Below are 23,374 nucleotides of genomic sequence, written 5' to 3' on the forward strand. Positions count from 1 at the left end.
TTTAAAAGTAAGTAGGTATTACATGATTTTTGACGTCTCGCAAAGTGACAGGTGACAGTCCAAGGTCGATTTTTCACAAAAATTTGCGCCGAGTTGCCAGACGTAAAATAAGTCCCCGTTAAACGTTAGGGCAAATTGCGTTATTCCACGGGCAACATCTACAATAATCATATTGACGGCCAGGGGGGTATAACTCCGACACTTTTTTGGTTTTTTGATGACGTCAGTTCCAGACTATCCAATGAAAAGCCGTCCTGGTTTGATCTCTCACTCTCTCCCGTGTAACAGAGAGAGAGAGGCTACGCTCCATTTCCCCCGGAAACAATGTGACCAATGTGACGCCATTATTGCGTCATGGTTGCGTCCTTCTGACAGATCGTGACAGATTCAGATTGTTTGCGTGAGTGGTTTATTTATGTTGTTTGCTTTCGTGAATTCATGAGTTGTTGTTGTGTGAAAATGTCTAAAATTATGAAGCTGTGTTATGTGTACAGACAGACAGACCACTCGTCATAAATACCCAAAATACGGAAGTTACAAAAGAAACAAAAATGCCAAATGGATCCCTTCGAAGATGCGCACTGCTGACTTTAAATCTACCCAGCATTGGTAGTTATGCAGATTTAAGACAGTATCGAACCCGTTATGACGAAAATACAGGTGTGAATATCCCTTTGTTTGTCTTCAGTGTTCCATGTAATGTGTAACTTAATTTCACCTAAGAATTGAATTTACTTTTAGACTCCGTCCGCGTTCCACCAGGACGGTGTGATGTCATAAAAGACCATAATTACTTGCAATATGATATGTTTAGTTCAGGAACTTTGGTTAACCCGATAAATATGTTTATTTCAGAGCTTGATAACATCTTACCGGGTACCAGCGGTGTGTTCCTTCTGCCAAAAAGATCATGGAATATTACAAAGGTAAATCTGTTCTATGTTACTTGTTATCCAATATGCAGATCTTTTCTTCCTTTCCTCTTACCACTAAGATCATTTTGTTTTCAGACATCAGTGTTCCTGTTCCTGTGGGACCCAGCGGCAGTAATTCAGCCGTTACACGGAAACACAATGCTCCTCTGCGTAAGAATATTTATAGTTTTTTGTACACATTTAAGATGTGTTTTGTGCTCATGAATTCTGTAAGCATATTATTTTTTGAATAACTTCATGACTAAATCCTCAAATTGAAATATTTAATAATTTAAAACAATATTAGCGACTCGAATGAATATTTAAATCAGAAAAAGATTTAGTCGCAGACTTGGTACAAATTTAAGATGTGTTTTGTGCTCATGTTTTCTGTATTCATATTATTTTTTGAATAACTTCATGACTAAATCCTCAAATTGAAATATTTAATAATTTAAAACAATATTAGCGACTCAAATGAATATTTAAACCAGAAAAAGCTTCAGTCGCAGACTTCGTAATCATTTAAAATGTGTTTTGTGCTTATAAATTTATTTGTTTCTTTCTGTTATCTTACTGAAATAAAATAAAAAATACTTTACAACATGTAACAAAGTTTTTCATTTTTCTTACAAAGCGCCGTCCTGAGAAAATGTGCCGTAAGGAAAGATACCTTATAGCTCATTTTCGCAGGACCGCACTTTGTGAGTTAGAGCCTTGTCGTCCTGAGAGAATCTGTTAACATTTTTAAAATAATATTTTAGGCTGATGAGTAGCACAATATTGTCTTCCCTGGGTGCCTACCTAGGTAAGATCATATTGTCTATGGCCGCGCTTTTTTTTTTTTTTGTTTCCTCTACTTTGCTGAGGGGTTTGTTTATGCCTCAATTCTGGATGTGACGTCATCGTGGACAAAATTTCTCCCCACTAAAGGCCGAAGTTATCAATCTAGTGATTGGTTTATTTATGTTGACGGCGCTGCTTATGGGTTTTTTCGTTAGTTGTTAAGGTTATGCTTCGGAATAATAAAAGGGATTCGTATTATTGACAAAGGAGAAATTTTGTTAAAATAATTCTAGTGATCTCCCGATTTCTAAGAAAATCTCCCGATTTCTCACGATTTCTCCCGATTTTTAGGCGTAAATTCTCCCGATTTTGAATTTTTGAGTTCGGGAACGACGGGGAACACTGGATGCAACCTCAACATGTCACATTTTATCATCCCTGCTGGCCAATGCTTCAATACATCATCCCATTTTATTTAAATTTTTCGCACTTTTACATATTTTACGGTCTTTTATCACGCGCGCAGAATTCTTTTCAGATATGGAGACGTTTAGGTACACACATAGGTACTAATTTCAACGAACGCGCGTATTTGTTCCACTCAAATCATGGAACGTTCAGTGCTCGCTTTTGTTTTCGCATTTTCGCTTGTGGACGCACTTCTACCAATACCGGTCTTTTATCACGCATGCAGACTATTCAGATATGGAGACATTTAGGTACTCTCATAGTAATTTCGTCAAACATGCATATTTGTACCACTCAAATCGTGGAACGTTCAGTGCTCCTTTACATTTCCGTTCGCATTTCACATTTTTTAACTTGTGAACGCACCTCTACCAACACCGGTCTTTTATCACGCACGCAGATTACTTTTTAGATATGGAGACATTTAAGTACTCTCATACTAAGTTCATCAAACGTAAGTATTTGTACCTCACAAATCGTGTCGGCGGTAAGTGCTCCAATTCGTAATTATCGCAGTTCGTCATCACATTCGCACGCGCCCTTTTATTTTCTCATCTGCGCAGACTACTATCCGAAACATTGCGAGACTTTAGATACAAGATAATGTACGGTTTCGCCGAACGAAGATATTTGTTTTTCTCAAATCGCGTTAAGTGAATGCGCCTAACCCTTTCTCTCCCCTCTCTATCGGTCGCCTTCCGCCATCAATTTTTAATTATCGGATTTTTACCGAACACATAAAATTGATCGAAATTGTGGTATGAAAATGAATTTCTCCGAATGACATATAGAAAATACATTGTTATTCTTATGCCGTTCACACAGCAAATTTACATTTGCTGACTCAGCTCACCACAATCTTTGATTTGATGACCTTTGTCAACGGGACAAATATATAATCCTTACTCAGGGTCAAACACCCCTGCCTAAAACGCAACAAAAAATAAACTCCAATGGGTCCCTTAAAATCATTATCCTTGATACAGTTTGACAAATAAAAAATAGCCACTTGACATCACCCGCCTTACTTGTGTTCTATAAAATATAACATTCCTGAAAATATCTATCGGTGATAAGAGGGTTAACGATCTACAGGTACCTACAGTCCCAAATGTGTCAAAACGCCGAGTTTGTTTGATAATGATTTAACTGCCCCCCGACAAAAAATAGCACTTGACATGCATCTGACTTCATCACAGTACATTTGTTTACACTATACAAAAAACGAAACACCCAAGCAACGGTAACTCGAGACAAAACATGACATGAGCGAGAAAAATAACACAAAATTCAATATAAATTAGAACATGCAAATATTTACCTTTGTTCAGGGATGGGTTTTAGGAATGTCAATAACATTAGTGATAGATATAATAAAATATCTAAAACCGCCCCACGTTGGGCGCCATTGTGACAATATACGCGCTAACTTCTCCTCCGGCATCTAGCTCAGAATCATACTTAAATATATTGCTGTTCTTATACTTACCAATTCGTATGTTCTGCCTTCTCGCCAATTCGTGTCGCTTGGGTGGGGACTAGGGAGGTGAATTTAATTAAGAACATCTACTAATTATAAGTCTCGATTTTAATAGGGTTTGTCAAGTGTTAATACTAAATCTAAATTATACTTAGATCTACTTACATCTTTAACTTAACTAGTTGTCATATGGTTCGGATTACTTCTTCACTATTCGCATTGTCATTGTTCACTGTAGCTACACTGTTGTCACTGAGTTCATTTTGTTCGATGGCCTTAGTAAGGCCGAAGTCCTAGGTGGCAGCTTCTGCAGTTCTGCAGCTCAGGCCCTCCCGGCCGCGTCTGGTCACCGCACTTTCTTCGCCTCCCGCCCAACATTACGTCGCCGGGCGGAGGACAACACTTGAAAATCACTTTCTCTAACTCGACTGTAACTTCTTCATCCGCCGCCCAGCATCACACCGCTGGGCGGGGAGCGCGTACTTCACCACCACTCCTGTCTCGGTCTCCTCTCTCTCCCGCCTCGATCTTGACTGTCCTTCTTTCTTGAGCTCGTAGGACCTGTCGCCCTACCCCGCACTTCTCACTTCTATCTTTACAACCCCCGTCTGTCAACACTTTCTTTGTCTTTGGGCGCACACTGCGGGACATACTTATTTTAACGTTCAAATTTATTTGTGACGAAATTTGATTCGTCACACCTTGAAGCCATTATTTTTAGCAATAGTTAGGATTGTATTTTTTTCCTTCTCGTATGCTTTCTTGTCGAGTGGGATGTTAGTAAGCCTATGTACCATTGAGTGGTAGGCAGATAATTTATGTGACCATGGGTGTAAAGATTTATAATTAATGGTCGTATCTGTAAACGTAGGCTTACGGAAAATTTCAAACGTATGTTTATTATTTTCTCTACCGATTGTTAGGTCTAAAAAATTGATTTTATTATTACACTCTCTTTCAACCGTAAAGCAGATTTTACGGTTGATGGAGTTAGCAAATGTGACAAAAAGATCTAATTGTCTGTTGGTACCTTTCCAACAGACCAAAATGTCGTCAACATAACGAACATAGTAAATGATGTGTTTGCTAAAGATTGAATTTAAAATTTGTTTTTCAATGTAATCCATAAATATTTCTGCAAGAAGTGGACTGAGGGGCGATCCCATTGGTAATCCGTCGTTTTGTTGATAAAATTTATCGTTAAACTCAGCCTTACTCATAATCGAAACACTACGATAATACGGACAGGTTAAGAGGAAGGTAAATGCTAAATCACTATTTAGATTAATCTTTGCTATAAATCGGTATACATTATGAATACCAAAAAATATACTTTGCATAAATTGAAGCTTTTTCTTTCTTTATTATTGATCGGAATTGAAATAAAATTATTGGTTGCGTTACAAAAAATATAAACGTAAACCACTGATAATTTTGTTTTTTCTTGAGGTAACTAAGAACTCATATAAGAAACACCTTTAAAAAAATACCGTTTTATGGCTAAGATTATTTTTTATAATTATTATTGACTAACTTTTTTTCATTCATATAAAAATATTCAACAAATAAATAAAACTCACTTTGGCGCTTACGTCAAATATATCCAGACTCCGCTGGTCAAGCAATTGTCGCCTCTATTCGTGGTGATATAAGACGCAAACATTCTGGGAGTCGCTATATGCACAGCGACTAGTCGACAGGGGGCGTGGCCAACATATCCGAGCAAACCCGAAGTGAAGTGTTTCGGCGCTTTATTTGAAATTGGTTCTCCGCTCAGATTTTTTTGTGATGTCACGGCCGAGCATTTCCGAATATTGCCGAGCAGCCGATAGCTAATTTTCATCTTTAGTTTCATACAATTCTTGCACCGTGATTCCATTTGGTTAGATTACATTACTATATGGCCAATATCATAAAGTCGATTCCAAAGCCTCAATAAAGACTGTTTGGTATGGCAACCACATTCTAATTCCTGCAAATATAATTCATTTTGGACAATAAAAGACTTGTGGTAGGCCCTATGTTCAACTTTTGTACAGATTCGTACTAGGCCTATAATATATACTCAAAGTATCTAATCTTTTTACATTACAAAACAGTACACCTATGGGAAAGTAAAACTAGCATTATTTGGAGTCTATGTGAAAATTTGGATGCCATATAGTATGTTGAAGGATAAGTGAGCAATGAAGGAAGTTGGGCAATTCATTGATTCATATACTTAGAAAAATTTAGCATTATAGACCAAAAACAATATGGCTTTCAAAAGAAAAAACGCACAGAGAATTTGTTACAGGATTTTTCAAATTATATTAATAATGAATTAAACCATAGAAGACATGTTTTAGTACTATTTATAGATAACTCCAAAGCGTTCAGAAATTATTCAAAATCTTAGAAGCAATTGGAATTAGAGGTAACCTACTTAATTTGTTTAAAAATTATTTATTTAATAGACATATCTGTGTAAAAATATAAGAAAAAATGAGTGCAGGGGCAGAAATGCAGGGGTCGATTTTGGGTCCAACCCTTTATATTATATTTGTATCAATAATGAAAAAAATATTTAAATATGTAAGACACTTTGTATATGCTGACGACACTGTTCTTGTCATATCCGATGAACAATTATCCATTGCGATTAAATATATGCAACATGACTTTACGTCCCTGATAAAATGGTCACATGACGCAGGTCTAATCATTAATACCAAGAAAACTAAATTGATGTACATACGGTCTCCACATGCTTCATTTCAGATCATGCCTAAAATAATTTCACATAACTTTATATGTATTCATCAAAACATTTTACAGCCCTGTATGTGTGAAAGTATTGAACTGGTAAATGAATACGTTTATTTGGGGGTGACTGTTGATTGTCATTTCAAATGGGATACAAAAAAAAACAAAACTTGCAAGCGGCTGAGAGCGATAGTGGGTAGGATATACAAACTGAAATGTTTCGTTCCGGTGAATATTTTAAAAATTATTTACCTATCACTCGCAGAATCAACTTTACGGTATGGTTTAACTACTTGGGGTCACTCTTGTAAAACTAATTCAAACCACCTGCAATCAGTACAAAATTCTATGGTTAAGTTTTGTTTTTTTTTTTTTTTTTTCCATTATTTCTGGCTTTCACCCTTCAAGGGTGTTCTTGGCCATCATTTAAAATTATTGAGAAATGAAAGGTGAATTTAAATATTAATTTTATTTAAATAGGCAAATTTCAAAATTATAATGAAAATTGGAGTCGAGTTCAGACTTAGAAGAGATGAGATGTTGAATGGAGGGGAGGCAATTTTAGATAAGGCTTGATAGAAGAGAGGATATTTGTTTAGAGAGGGACAACCAAAAAATATGTGATCTAAAGTTCCCACTTCTAGACCACAGAATGTACAATCTGGGGAGTCAAGGACGTGAATTTTAAAAAGATGGGAAGGAACGGAACAATGTCCGATCCTCATTCGAATGAGTGAAGAAATTTCTTTTTTGGAAAAATGAGGAAATTGCTGAAACCACGGTTTTAATGGAATAGTCCTTTGTATTGAGGCATAGCAGGCTCCCTTGGATTGACTAGCAATGTGCCAATACTCCCACCAAACATTGCGGGATCTATCTTTGATGATGGAAAAAATGTCAGATAGGGGAATGTGGTTTACGAGGGTAACAACAGGGTTGGACGCTCCTTGTTTTGCCAAGGCATCCGCAATATCATTACCCATGACACCAACATGTCCAGGAATCCAAATCAGAGTTACAGTTTTACCAGAGCTTTGAATGGAGGCTATCATCTCTCGAATAAGGCATACAAAGTGATCATCAGGATGAAGAAGAGGACTGGATTTAAGTTTTTGGAGGGAACTGAGAGAGTCAGAGAGAACGAGGGAATGTTCAAAATTATTTTTGATTATATATTTGAGAGATTCTATTATTGCAATGCACTCGGCTGAAAATATTGAAAATTGATTTGAAATTGAATGAAATATTCTATCATTAGAATTATTGTGGTAAACGTTAATACCTATACCACAGTTAGGAGAGTCGGGAGATTTGGATCCATCAGTAAATAAAAGAGAAAAGTTGGGCCATTTAGATGAAATAATGTCATTGAACATATTATTGACAGTTCGGGCCGGGAGATTGGAATGACTTTTAAGGATTCCGATCCCTTCAAATATTGTTGGGGATAGGGTGACGTGACTATATTTTAATTTGTATAAGGGAAGTAGATCATTTTGGATGATGTGAAGCTCTGAGAGAGACTTAAAATTTTTACAGATGTCAGGAAGAGGTTTAGTTGAAGCTCTGATTGTAGATGAATGAGTTGAGTCAATGAACAACGAGACGCTGGGGATAACCTGATGACATTTAGAATTTAAACATTTAAGAACAAATTTGTCAGCAAATAGTTGACGCCTTAAATAAAGAGGAGGATCAGAACATTCTATTTGAAGGGAATTGATGGGTGATGATTGCATCGCTCCAGTTATAATTCGCAAAGATTTAGATTGAATTTTGTCTAATTTATCAAGTACATTTTTTGAGGCAGTACTAAAAAGTGGGCAGGCATAGTCAAGATGGCTTCGAATAAGTGCGTTGTAAAGCAACTTAATGCAAGTAGGGTGAGCTCCCCACCAAACGCCAGATAATGATCTGATGATATTTATATTTTTTTCGCATTTAGTAACTAAATTATTAATATGGGAAGACCATTTAAGTTTCCTATCAAATGTTACTCCCAAAAATTTTACTTCAGAAGCGTTGGGGATTGGAGAATTTTTAAATAAAATTTGAACGGGGGGGTTTTTATGGCGGTTTGAGAAGGTGACACACTGAGTCTTTTGGATTGAAAGTTCAAGATCATTTAACGTGAGCCATGTGCAAAGGGCATTCATGGCTTCGTTAAGATATTTGACGGCGAGAGGGATGATTTTGGATGATAAGAAGAAAGCTATGTCATCTGCGAACTCAATAACTTTTACTTGTGGGGGAATAGCGACATGCATATCATATGTGTATATATTATACAGTAAGGGGGACAATACATCGCCTTGTGGTAAACCCTTCCAAATAGACCTATTTTGAGGAGAAATATCTGGAAGTTCAATGAAAATTTTTCTATCTAGAAATATATTAATAATAGATTGGACAAACATGGGGGGAAGGCCAAGGCCTAGAAGTTTTTTTTTCAAGATTGGGATGGAGACATTGTCAAAGGCGCCTTCTATATCTATAAAGACGGCAAGACAAACTTCCTGTTTAGAAATTGATAAATTAATATCAGTACTGATGATGGCAAGGTTATCTTGAGTGGATTTTTTTTTCCTAAATCCAAATTGAGATGGAGAGAGAAGCTCTTTACTCTCGACAAAAAATTCTAATCGGTTTTTAATTAATTTTTCATAAAGTTTACTGAGGGTGGATGAAAGAGCGATTGGCCTGTAGTTGGATCCAGAATTTGGTGATTTGTTTGTTTTTAAAATAGGGATGATTATTTGACAACTCCAGTCATCAGGCATTATACCAGTCTGGAAGATTTTATTTAAGATGCTTAAGAAGTGGTTTAGAACATTATCATTACTATTTTTGATAATGCTGTAAGGTATACCATCTCTGCCTGGAGATGAGTCCTTGACTGTTGATAAACAACTTTTTAGCTCAATTAAGGTGAATGGAGAGTCTAGCCAATGATTAGACATAGGAGTATTATAGATGGGCGTTATTTCATCTAAGTTAGGTACAGAAGGGGGGGCAATTTTGTCCAAGAATTCATCGATCCATTTAGAATGAGACGCTCGAGGAGATGGTGAACTGAAGGAGGATCGAAATCTTCGGATCATAGACCAAACTTCCGAAATTGGAGTGTTCGGAGATACTGAACTGCAGAAGTTGTACCATCCGGATCTTTTTTTTGACCTCAATACCCTTTTGGCATTGGATTCAGCGTTTTTGTATATAAGATAGTTCTCCATAGTCATATTGTAACGATAGGTAAGAGATTTAGCTTTCCGAATTCTTACTACTTTGGAACATTCCTCATCCCACCAGGGAGTTGGAGGGAGTTTTTTGAGAGATTTAGTTTTAGGGGGAGGATTTGATTTATTTATTGCAGTTATGAGCATTGATTTGAAGTTATTATAATCATCTTTGACGGAAAATATATCGGTGGCGGGTAAATTGAGTAGGAACTTGTCCATATGAGAGTTAAATTCATCCCATTTGGTGTGTTTTGTTTTAATCTTTGTCGAAATATGAGACTTGTCTGATTGGAAAGAAGTTTGATAAGTAATGGTGATCGGGAAATGATCACTGGAGCAAGGGTCGGTGGACACCACCCACGAGGTGAGAGAAGCTAGACTAGTAGAGCATATCGAGAGATCCACTGCACTGGGGTTTGTGCTGGGGCGTGAGATCCTAGTAGGAGATCCGTCATTCAAAAGGAAAAGGTTGGATTGATCTAGGAAATCCATCACACTTCGACCATCTCGGTCGGAGAAAGCAGAACCCCAGACGGGGGAATGGGCATTAAAATCGCCTAATATAAAGAAAGGAGGGCTTAGTTGACTTACAATTTGCAACCAAATTTGTTTATTGAAGTGGGCTGTTGGGGGAAGATAGACTGAAATAAAGGATGTATCCTTTATTTTAGCTGCTACCATTTGGAAGTCAGCATTGGGGGGTTTGATATTATTTATTGGGGAAAATGATATTGATTTTTTAATAAAAAGGGCAGCACCGCCGCCCGTACCTCCTGGGCGGTCGTCGCGGAGACAGGAATACCCTCCCACATTAAAGTGGGTGGATGGAGTAAACCAAGTCTCCGAGATAGCAGCCAAAGAAATAAAGTTGGAATTTAAAAGGTTAAGGAGATCAGATTTGTTAGAAATAGCACTTCGGCTATTCCACTGAAGTATTCTGACATCTTGAAGAGTCATTTTGAATAAATGATTTCAATGTGGAAATAATAGTAGCAGCGTTGGACGGTAGATTAGTTTGAGAAGAAATGAGGTCAATTAGAAGCATAATAAGAGTTTGGATAAATGAAGAATTGTCTTGGGAGAGTTTTTCAGAAAGTTTATGAGAGTTCATTGAGGAGGGATTATAATTATTTGCACACCCATTTGTGGCATTTGAAAAAGATGAACCATTTGGATTTAAGAGCAGTGAGTTGTGTTGTTGCTGATCGTATCCAGGAGCCGGTTTAGAGATAGCATTTTTGTATGTGAATTTAGTTGAACGAGAAGAAGTTGTTGTAGAGGAGGGAAGAGGGTTGGATGAGGAGTTGCTGGATAAAGCCTCAGCAAATGATTTTTTGACAGGCGGGAATAGTTTAGAAGCCTGCAGAAAAGACAAGTTCTGAGAGGCCATAGAAATTTTGATATTTTTTTGACGAGATTGTTCTGGGCAAGAAGTGTTGATGGCTGTATGTGAGCCTGAGCAGTTAAAACATTTAGGTGAGGAGGAAGAAGGACATTGGTCAGCTGCATGGTTTTCTCCACATTTAAAACATCTGGGTTGAGATCTGCATGCAGCTTTTGTATGACCAAAACGGCAGCAATTGAAGCATTGAGTGGTGGGATAAGTATACATTTCAACTGGTAATGAGTTGAAGAATAAATATATATGGGAGGGAAGAGATTGACCTTCAAAGGTGATAACGACAGATTGGGAGGGCTTCCAAGAAATTATACCCTCAGAGGAGTCCTTGTAATTTAGCCTCCTGGCTTTTATGGGATTGCCAATGTGTTGGGGGGTTGAAAGTGAAGACAGAATTTCTTCGATGGACAGATCAGTCGAGATACCTCTGACCAGGCCCATGCGAGTGACATTGAAAGTAGGGATATATGCCTTGAACTTTGAATTAGATGAAATGAAGATATTTTTGATGAAACTGTTGGTAGCTGACCCTGAGAGGAATTCGACGGAGATTCGGAAGCGACCCTCGGCTTTTACACCTCCAGGTTTGATTGAAAGATTCTTGCTATTTGATAGGAATTTGCCAAATTCAAGAGGGTGGATGGTTTTTCCTTGCTCAGTTTTTTGGGCGTATACTATGAATGGGCCACGGGAATGAGGAGAATAAAAGTTTGTTGGAGGAAGTTGAGAAAGTGCTGGTGGGGACTGTGAAGTCGAAGGCGAGTCAAGTTTTATTGGGGAAGAAGGAGTAAATTTCCTTTTTTTGGTAGAAGTCAAAATGACAGAATCACTGTCAGAAATTTCTACATTTTCCCCGTCTGGGGGGTCTGGAGAGGGATCTGGGGGCTTTGTAGGGGATCCAGGAGGGAAATCTTCCTCCATTATTCACAACAGTAAACAACTACAACAATAGTATGGAAAATGACAGAAGTAAAAAAGTTTATAAATATCTGGAAATCAGCAGCGAAAAGTGACTCCTGGAAGATCAGGAGGGAGAAGAAACCTCAAGGCACAACACACTACACTTTTTTTTTGCCAGAAAGCAAAAAAGAATGGTATAAAATTATTTTTAGATAGAGCAAAACAAAACAACTGATGACAGCCAAATGTTATTGTTGCAATCCAATATGGTTAAGTTATTAGCTCAAAAACATATTTTTTCACAGAGACGAAACATATCATTGTTGTATCGGAATTTAACAATATTACCGGTGCAGGCCTTATTATGGTACAAAATATTGATTCAACATATATCTGAGTCTGATTATAAAAAGAAAGTGGAACATGAATATAATACAAGGTTTACAAAGAATGAAGGAATGCTTGTTCCAAAATATAATAATAAATACGGACGGCGAACCCTAGAATTTAACGTGCCAAAAATGCTTAACATGTTACCCATTTATAAAAAATTGCGATTCTACAAATAGATTGAGATATATGCTGAAACAATGGTTACTAAATAGAGATAGTTTATATTAATTTAGGTGTGTTAATTGTATAGTTATAGTAATAATAGTATGTGTGTATGTATGTAATTGATCATTAACATCCTGTTGACAAACTGCTTTATTGCAGTTTAACGGGATCGTAGCTTGAAAACCAATAAAAAAAAATTTAAAAAATTTGATATTATTTTATTAATGGAAAATAATACATTACACCACACAAAGGAAATATAAACATTGAGGGAACAAACCCCTTTAAAAACATGACAGATAAATCCTGAATTGAGCCGATCAGGTTCTGCCCCATCCTGAAATTTATGTTTAATAAATTGCTCCAACAATAGAGACACATCTCGTACTGAGGAAACTCCAGCTTCAACAAGCCTGTTGATCTCCTGTATCAGGTCAGGATGAATTTGTTGGGTCATCTTGGCCGCGTCTCTGCTGTGGTTGTGGCTCGCTTCTCCGATTGCCGAGACGTAATAACGTAGCACACATTTAGGTGGATTGAAGGGCTGCCTTCACTTGTTTCAGAATCTGAAAACAAGCCACATTGTTTTACTATAAATAAAAATAACAGAACCCTACAAAAACAGTAATTATTGGTTTGGTATGCAGTAAAAAATATAAAATAATATTTTCAACAAAAAAATATCTGATTTCCTGAAGGGCACAGGGAAGTATGCTTCACACCTTCTATTTTGCAGTGTTGAGGCCCTGGGAATCATATTTCCGGCCATGGTACTGTGCTGACATCTACCATGGCAGCACAGTCAAATTCAATAGATAAGAATGTTGAAAATGTGTTTAAGTAAGTGATGGGAAGTTGTGTATTCCCACCACATTTCCTTCTAAACAAACGTGTGTTGTCCAAAACGGTATTTGTATAACCTTGCATCTAACCAGTGTTGTGTAGTATCTAGATACATTTTTGTGTATCTGTATCTAGCTATATTTCTATAACTGTATCTGTATCTAGATACATTTGTACTAGTATCTGACACTTTCAGATACTTTATTTTCGAAGTGAACTTCTTTACCGATTTTCTCTAGTTAATTTTAGGCCACGTACGCACAGGCAGGCGGCTTGCTTAGCGCCTAGAGTCTAGCGAGTCACCTAGCGAGTAGCTTAGTAAAACAAACGTTCTAGAACACTCGCGACTGGCCGCACTGCGCGCTTGGCGTCTATCTATTATGCTAGTCGCTTTGAGGGTATCGAAGTGAACGAACGTGTTGGTTTTTTGTCACTAGGCGCGAGGCATTTTTAAAGAGAAAAATGGACGAAATATTAATTGCATCTGTTTTTAAAAGAGAACCTCTGTGGAATCCAGCTAATGAACTACATAAAAATGTAGTTGTCTTAAAAAAAAAAAATAATAATTATGTCATAAATTTTTCGTCTAAATTACGCAATTGTTTATACAGAACATTAAGCTGCCCATGACTTGACCGTGACTTATTTATGTCATGAACCCAACATGATGGATAAGGCCGTGAAATGGTATATTTCAAAGATGAATTTTCTGTAAGTAGCAGTTTTAGAGCTATTTTTGAAAGTGACATCTCGTCAACTAGACGACAAGCAAATGACCAAGATACCTAGCGACCCACCACGCAAACCACCTTCAGTGCGGACACCGTGTATCCTAGCAAGTAGCCAGAATGCAAGCCACTAGGCTCTAGGCGCTAAGCAAGCCGCTTGCCTGTGCGGACGTGGCCTAGTTTTCTCACAGATTCAGCTAGTGGGTACCTTTGTCCATCTAGTGTATAATATTTTATAGCAGTTTATATACATGCATTTTAGGGGTCCTAACCCGAGTAACCGAGTACCCGGGTACCCCCGTATATAAAAAAAAAAGAATTTAAAAAATAAAATAAAAATAATGAATAATTAAATTTTTTTTTTAATTTTTCATCAGAACCCAAAGTAATCAAGTTGCACATAGTTCACGTATGTTTTATTTATCCAAGGGGCGTCGGGTACCCGGATAGTAATATGCTACCCGGGTAGTCGCGAGGACCCCTAATGCATTTATGTTATCACCGCTTGCAGGCCAATTTGCCAATATCTTTTAGGGCAACGAATAAAACAAGCAAGTGTAAATATGTAAAATAATCACAAGCGTTTACGTCTACCGTCTTTAAGAAATTAAAGTAATCGCTGTTTTCGATAATATATATTTTTTTTAAAGTTTTCCCCCAAAAAAGAAGAAAAGTATCCGAGTATCTGTGAGTTACTTTTAAAAAGTATATATCGGACGTGCAGAGCCAAAGTCATTATGAGATAACAAGATCTCAAGTTTTTACGATGTCCTTAATATTTTTGATAAAACCATTTAGATATCTGCGTCAAAATAAATATGATACTATAATATGATACTATAATATATAATGATATCAAACTCCTCTCGTCTACTAACTGAATCCCTAACAAAAACACGACAAAAACTCTTTTCCTCTGCACGTTCAATCTTTTCAAACAACAAGTGTTGGACCAGCGACGGCACAATTGTGGTTCTGCTCCCTGATGGCAGCAAGCACGCCATCAGTACCCAAAAGCAGCTGGATGTCGCTGCCGCCCTTGTGACCAAACTATCAGCCAGCACCAGCACCAGCACCAGCACCTACACCGGCTCCAGCGCCAGCACCAACACCAGCACCAGCACCAGCACCAGCTCATCCAACACCTCATCCATCACACCCGGTCCCCATCCTCAACACGATGGCTCCAAGTCTATTGGCCTGCGCCCCAGAACAAATACTAAAAAATAAGTGTATAAAAAAAAATATGTTTATATTCGCAAAGCATTTATTTCTACCAATGAGTTGCTTTCATGCATTATTATCTATTTGGCTAATTAATGGCTAATTGGAAATAATTTTCTCCCAAGGAAATAATAATAAATTGTGTTGGGTAGGCAGATAATTAATTTTATTGCAAAATAACTTATCCAAATGCTACTTCCATAACCACATTAAGTCATTGAGGTATGTATAACCCATTGTAATTAATAACAACTAATTATATTGCATTTGGGTGGGTATTTCGATACTAGGAATTTGGCCTGCTTATTATTCTTATTTCGATAAAATTTTCTTAAACTCATTATATTTTATTATTTATTATCCTGTTTCTTCTATAACACGGGTATTTATCCCTTATGTTCTACACAAACCTATAGTATCAATTGTATATTATTATGCACTTGTGGCCATAATCTATTTACTTACCTCTTTATTATTTACTGTGCGCAATAATTAGAGACACATACCTTTATTAATATATCAACAAAATAGTAGTGACTGCACCCACAGACGTGAACTATAGTTCGCGGCGTCTCGGTACCTACATTTCATTTGTAATTTATAATATGATATGAAGATTTTCATTCATATTATGATGTTATAAATTGAATGTAAATCTATCTTTGTACTCTTTTTAACGCACGTGTACAGTTTTTATTGATACATTTAGCATTAAAATTAAGATTGCCTCTATCTGCTGTGACTTCTTTTTATGATTTGAAGTTTTATATATACCTATACCATTATATATTTTTAAACATATTGTCGCCTCCAATTAACTTCATATATACCTTTGTAATTTGTTATTGCTATGAAAAATTTATATAGGTATGTGACGTATTGAACACTGCACATACCTACTAGAAATATTATTATATTTCACTATCCATAGATATAAAAATAATTTAAAAAATATGTTCATATATAAATGTATATGTACGTATCTCTTACCTGTTTATTATTTACTCAGCGCAACAGACACACAAAACATATATTAATTTACGTACTTTTATAAATAAGTGAACTCCACCGCGAACTATACACACAAACTTTTAACTTAGCGTCTCGGTACCTACATTTCGTTTACAATATGATATTATGAAGATTTACATTCGTATTGTGATATTATTATGTGAATGTAAGTCTTTCTACTCTATTTTTCATATTATGATGTTATTATATAAATGTAAGTCTATCTTTCAATTCTATTTTACGCACGTAAACAGTTTTTATTGATAAATTTAGTTTGCCTTTATCTGCTCTAACTTTTTTTTTTTTGATTTGAAGTTTTATATATACCTGTACCATTATAAATTTTTTTAATCATATTGTCACCTTCTATTAACTTCATAGATGTCGTTGTAATTTGTAATTGATTTGAAAAAAAAGTATGTAGGTATATGACGTATTGAACTTTGCGTATATTAAAAATATTTCACCAATGATTAAAAAATATATAAACATATGTGTGTATGTGTATGTATATGTATAATATTTACGTGTATTTCACAAGTAACTCACGACTCACATATACCAACAATTCACTTAGGTATCTATGATGTAATTTTAGACATGTTTATATATCCTATATATCTTATAAATTAATATTTTGTTTATGCTAAAAATATTTCTTTTAACATACAACCGTACTATTAAGATCATCGCGCACTTCTTGCATTTTTATTTTTATTTAACCTTCCGTTGAATATAGTAATTTATATGTTTTTTTTTTTTAATTAGTTTTTTCTATTTCCTTATATTTTGTTATCTTCTTATATTGTTTATAATCATATGTTTTGTAATTCTATAATTCGTCGTGTAATCGACGTATTATTTATCCACAACCTTACACCATTCCCCCATTCCACTCTCACTCCCCCCCTCTTTCCTAACATGCTCTCCGTACTTGCTGCTCACATTTATATTTCACTATTTCACCAGTTTAGTTTAACATCATGCGTGTCCTTCATAAAACTCTGCATTTATTATTTGTTTTTTTATCTCTTATCTTTACCAAAATTATTTACACTTATAGAAAAACTTACATAATTCACGATGATTACTATTATGTATCAAAACTGTAGAGGACTACGCACTAAAACAGACATATTTCACAATAATATTTTATTGAATGACGATTGTTACATATTCGGTATTTCTGAAACTTGGCTAATTAATTCTATTTTAGATCCGGAACTGGCACCAACAGAATTTTACAGCGTTTTCAGACGGGATAGATCAAATAACATTACAATTAATAGCATAAACAACCAAGAAGATTCTCGTCGAGGTGGTGGAGTGATGATCATAACACATAACAATCTTAACGCTTACCCTCGCGAAGAATTGGTCTGCAATGCTGAATGTATCTGGGTAACTATTCCCCCTTCTAACTATACCTCCAAACGCACTATCCATGTAGCCTGTGTTTATCTCCCACAGGGACAAGGGTATGAAACTGCACTCAATTCATTCCTTTGCTTACTTGCTAACGTAAAAGATCAACATCCCGATGACATTTTACTTGTAATTGGAGATTTTAATATGCCCACCGTAACATGGAATATACATAACAATGATTTACACTTGACACCTGAAAACTTGAACTCAACTAGTTCCTCACTTGCTGACACAATCCATTATTCTGAATTAAAACAATATAATTACATAAAAAATGCAAATAACAGAATCCTGGATTTAGTTATCTGTAATGAGGAATGCCAAGTATATCGTGCATGCGATCCTCTTGTCAACGAAGACTCGCACCACCCATCACTCAAAATTATGCTAAAAATCGATATACTTCCTATTATTCACGCCCCACCTAAAGAAATTTATCAGTTTACAAAAGCCAATTACGAGCTAATCAACCAACATCTGTCAATGACAGACTGGTCATTTACTCAGGAAAATTCGGATATTGACGTAGTAGTCGATTCTTTCTACAACATTTTAAACAGTACCATCAACCAGTTTGTCCCTAAACGTATCATCAAAAAGAGAAAATTTCCAAACTGGTATTCAGCTTCTCTAATTAAAATCATTAAAGATAAACAAAAACTCCATCAAAAATGGAAATCCAATAATAATCCAGTAGACTACATAGAGTTTTCAATCAAACGTACCCAACAAAAAAACTTACAGAAGCATTGCTTTATTCAGTACATAAATTCAGTTGAATCTAATATTCTTATAAATAATAAACAACTTTGGAACTATGCTAAAAGCAAAAGTAAAACAAATGGCATCCCACAAATCATGCACCTTAAAGATGAGTCGGGCACCGGTGCTCAACAAGTGTGTCAACTTTTCTCTAAACACTTTCAGTCCACCTACGTTAATGATAAGGACACGAATGATCCCAGTATAGTCGATAGTTTTACCTATATGAATAATCATAACCCGATTGGGAACGTACAAATAAACAATTTTTTGATCAATAAATACCTGAAGAATTTAGACATTAGTAAGGGTGCTGGCAGTGATGGTATATCGCCATACTTTATCTCAAAATGTGCAAAAAATCTTTCATACCCCCTAACTAATATATTTAGAATGTCACTAAAAGCAGGAAAATTTCCTACAAAGTTTAAAGAAGCAACTATAATCCCTATTCATAAAACAGGTTCTAAAAGCAACATTGTAAACTACCGCCCAATCTCAATTCTAACTGTATTTAGTAAACTCTTTGAAAAAATTGTCTACGATCAAATTTATACAACAATTGTTCGCAACATACAAAACCAACAACACGGATTTCTACAAAAAAGATCGGTACTAACAAATTTGGTAAATTTCACGGAATATTTAACGAGCAATATGGACAATAGAAACCAAGTAGATGTAATCTACACTGATTACTCTAAGGCAGTGATTCCCAAAGTGGTCTATATCGACCCCCAGGGGTCTATGACAACCTGCAAGGGGTCTACGTCAGCGAAAAAAAAAATTGGGGGTCCATGAAATGAAAATGGGGGTCCACGATAGTGGATCTCAACATACACTGATAGTACCTATTTACTTATAATAATTTAAATTATCTTATAATATTAAGACATATACATTATTTATAAAAGTACCTATGAAGTAAAAAAAATATTATATATGTTTATAAAATTGTGTAAGTTGTAGGATGTAGGCATTCGCTTTGTGGTTGCAATACATTTTGAACTTGTAAAAACCTGCACATAATGATATACCAGTATCATCTTGTTACAAGCATACGCGCCGTAAAAATTCTTGTCAATTTTTGTCTCAGTCTTACATACAGAAAACATGTTAAAAAAATATATTTTGGAATTAAACTACATATTTTGGCCGGTCACATAAATAAATATGTATGTGTGTCAATATTTACTTATTTATGACCTTGCTAGGTATTTTTTATTCTTTTATAAATACATATATCTTACCAAATAACTTAACAAAAAAGTAAAAAAATTGTACTTTGGTCCATTGGTCGTTACACTGTGGGCCAGTTCGGATTACGGAGGTTCGGATTATGGATATTGCACTGTACATACTTCTCCATATTAAAATTTAAATTTTGTATTATTGCTAAAGTGGAACCTGTGAACTTTTACACATGACAGTCGAATGTACGTAGAGATAAATCGCATAAAAATTTGTTATTATTATTCGTTGTATAATATTTTATTTTAACATTTTTTGTCATGTTACTTTCAAATTTCCTTAAAGTTCCATCATACCAAAACCTTAGGTAACAATCATAACATTCCCCTATGCCTGCCATAAAATCTAAGACCATACAATTTAAATTTGACTTTGATTTTTTAATATACAGCTGCTGGACTTTATGTGTTATTTAAATAGATTAATTTTGCCAACTTTTTGATTGATGCCATGTTCGAATCTAAAAAGAAATGTAGACAGTACAGTGTTGATTATTTGAAGCTTGGCTTTATTCCATCATTGTCGGACAAACAATTGCCTATGTGCCTTTTATGCAACAAAGTTTTGGGCAATGACGCTATGAAACCATCTAAGCTGCAGGATCATTTGAAAAGATGTCACCCTGATAAAACAGATAAAGATTTGAAATACTTTCAAACACTCAAAGATAAACTTCAGAAGAGAACTACGCTGGACAGAATGTTCGCTTCGACGTCACAAAGAAACGATGATGGTTTGCGGGCGTCTTACAATATCTCGCTACTTATAGCAAAATCTGGAAAACCGCATACTATCGGAGAGAAGTTAATTTTGCCAGCCGTTGAAGAGGTTTTAAGAACTGTTTTACACAAACCTGCATCTGATATCATTAAAAGAATTCCCTTAAGCAACAATACTGTTGAAAGACGTATTGATGAAATGAGTTCTGATATTGAAAGGTTCTTGTGTAATTATTTGCAAACGACCCATTTCTCTATACAACTGGACGATTCAACTTTACCTGGTAATGAAGCATTATTATTGGCATATGTTCGTTTTATTATGAATCAAGAAATCTACGAAGAACTGTTCTTCGCAAGAACTTTGCAACCGACACTAAAGGTGAATCAATATTTCATGTTTTGAAGGATTACTTCATTGAAAAAGCAATCCCTTTATCAAATTTAATATAATGTCAGTAGCTACAGATGGAGCACCTGCCATGGTTGAACGTTATTGTGGATTTGTAAGCTATTTAAAACAAAATGTGACAGGGGTGTTAGCAATACATTGTGTCATCCATCGACAACATTAAGTTGCTAAAAATTTGAGTGTTAGATTACATGAATCTCTTCAATTAGTCATTGATGAAGTAAACCGAATCCGAAGCAACGCGTTGAATACGCGGTTATTTGCGCAGTTGTGTGAAGAAAATGACGAACACTTTCATCAATTACTCCTTCACACTGAAGTACGCTGGCTGTCGAAAGGCTTATGTTTGACAAGATTTTTTGCACTTTTTGAGACTATTTTAGAATTTCTGGATACTAAAGATAAAATTTCAAAAGACAATTTAATGAAGTGGAAAACAGACATCGCCTATTTAACAGATTTGTTTACAAAATTTAATATGGTTAATTTGCAGTTACAAGGCGATAGTCTAAATTTGATTAAAACAAAGTCCATCTTATCAGCGTTTCTTGCCAGAGTTAAACTAATGAAGCAAAATATTGGACGGGGCGAATTTTCCCAGTTCCCAAATTTGTCACAGACAAACTGCCAGGAAGACGACGTTTCAACCTACGTTCAACATTTAAATGCCCTCTATTCAGATTTTGAAACTAGGTTTGAGGATGTTTTGACTACGGTAATACCACCGTAGATAATTAACCCATATGGTGACATAGAAGAAACGAATGTCATAAAACAAGAAGAACTGACTGAAATAAGTACAAACGAAGAACTTAAGGTTCAGTTTAAGCACGGATATCAGCACTTATGGCTGCAAAAAAACATACCCGTTACTTATCCCGTATTATGGAATATAGCGAGGAAATTTTTAATTTCCTTTCTATCGTCATACCTAGTGGAAAGGGGGGTCAGCGCTGTTACCAATTTCCTAGCGAAAAAAAGAAACAGACTGGACATTATTAGCCGAGGAGACTTAAGATTAAACCTTACAAAATTGACGCCAAATGTTGATAATTTATTATTAAAGCATCAGGTTCATTCTTCCCACTAAAAACATTTACTTATTGCTTAGTTTATTTTATGTTACGTTTAGTTTATATAACAGTTACAAAATTTTATTATGAGTAGTTTTAATTTAAATTCAATTAATAAATGTATAGAACTGAACATATGTTTTTACTTTAAGTTTTTAACACTAAACTTCACTACAGTTAGAAATTTACCAAAAATCAATATCAGGTAATTAGGGGGTCTACCAAAAACAGAAAAACATGGCAAGGGGTCTACGACACAAAAAAGTTTGGGAACCTCTGCTCTAAGGCCTTCGATAAAGTAAACCATTTCATTTTAATTAAAAAATTAAGTCAAATAGGCATCCATGGTGATTTACTTCGGTGGCTCACTTAATACCTTCGGTGCAGACTTCAATGTGTATCAGTTGCGGGAACTAAGTCCAGTTTCTTTTCCGTGCCCTCCGGTGTACCTCAAGGTTCTCATTTAGGGCCATTATTATTTAATGTGTATATTTATGATATTCACAAATGTTTTTTACATGCCAATTACCTAGCATATGCAGACGATAAAAAAATCTACTTAGTTATCAAATCAATCGAAGATTGCATTAAACTTCAAGAGGATCTCAATCGTCTTTTTAACTACTGTGAATCAAATAAACTTGTAGTAAATACCTCAAAGTGCAATAAATTATCATTTACACGTAACAAAAATAAAATTTCCTTTGATTATACATTAAACGGGACACAAATCAAAGAAGTAGATTCTATCAGAGACCTTGGGGTAATACTGGATGTGAAATTAAACTTCATTCAACACACTGATGCAATCATCAACAAAGCCAACAAAATGCTAGGATTTATAATACGTTTAACGAAACCTTTCCGCAACCTTAAAACTCTATATTCCCTTTACACAGCGTTCATCCGTCCCCACCTAGAACACTGCACACCGATCTGGACTCCTTTTTACCAAGCCCACATTGAAAGAATCGAAAGAATTCAAAAAAAATTTTTTAAACACATTAATTATAAACAAAACTTACATTTCTCAAATAACGCCGATTCTATTAATTACCACAAATTCAACTCACTTCATACACGACGTTTGGTTTTTGACCAAATTTTATTATTTAAAATTCTTAACAATGGCCTCGACTCACCAGAGCTAATGAATTTAATAAATATTCATATTCCAACAAGATCAACACGGCAATCCCATTTGTTTCATTTACCTACATGTAGAACTAACTTTAGAAAAAATTCACCAATTCCACGTATATGTGCCCAATATAATACTAAATTTCAAAACATAGATATTTTTAGCAATACACTTCACAAATATCGAATAGAAGTAACTCGTACGATCGAAAATTAATACTATAGTATGGAATGTATTCAGAGCATCTCCTATCCTCATCCTAAATTCCTATTCCTCCCCTCCTCACCTAAAAT

At 35.4% G+C, this 23,374-nt stretch overlaps 1 long non-coding RNA gene across 1 annotated transcript; it reads left to right on the forward strand.

Annotated features, from left to right (window-relative positions):
• Positions 1-251: 251 nt before the first annotated feature.
• On the forward strand, positions 252-2,054 carry LOC149409187 (uncharacterized). Its single transcript, XR_016305237.1, has 3 exons — positions 252-660; positions 856-926; positions 1,011-2,054. It is a non-coding gene; the product is annotated as an uncharacterized LOC149409187 (long non-coding RNA).
• The last annotated feature ends 21,320 nt before the right edge of the window (positions 2,055-23,374 follow it).

The sequence above is a fragment of the Hesperophylax consimilis genome, unplaced genomic scaffold (genome assembly GCF_061612785.1).
Source record: "Hesperophylax consimilis isolate HC1 unplaced genomic scaffold, BYU_Hcon_1.0 scaffold_33, whole genome shotgun sequence".
NCBI lineage: Eukaryota > Metazoa > Arthropoda > Insecta > Trichoptera > Limnephilidae > Hesperophylax > Hesperophylax consimilis.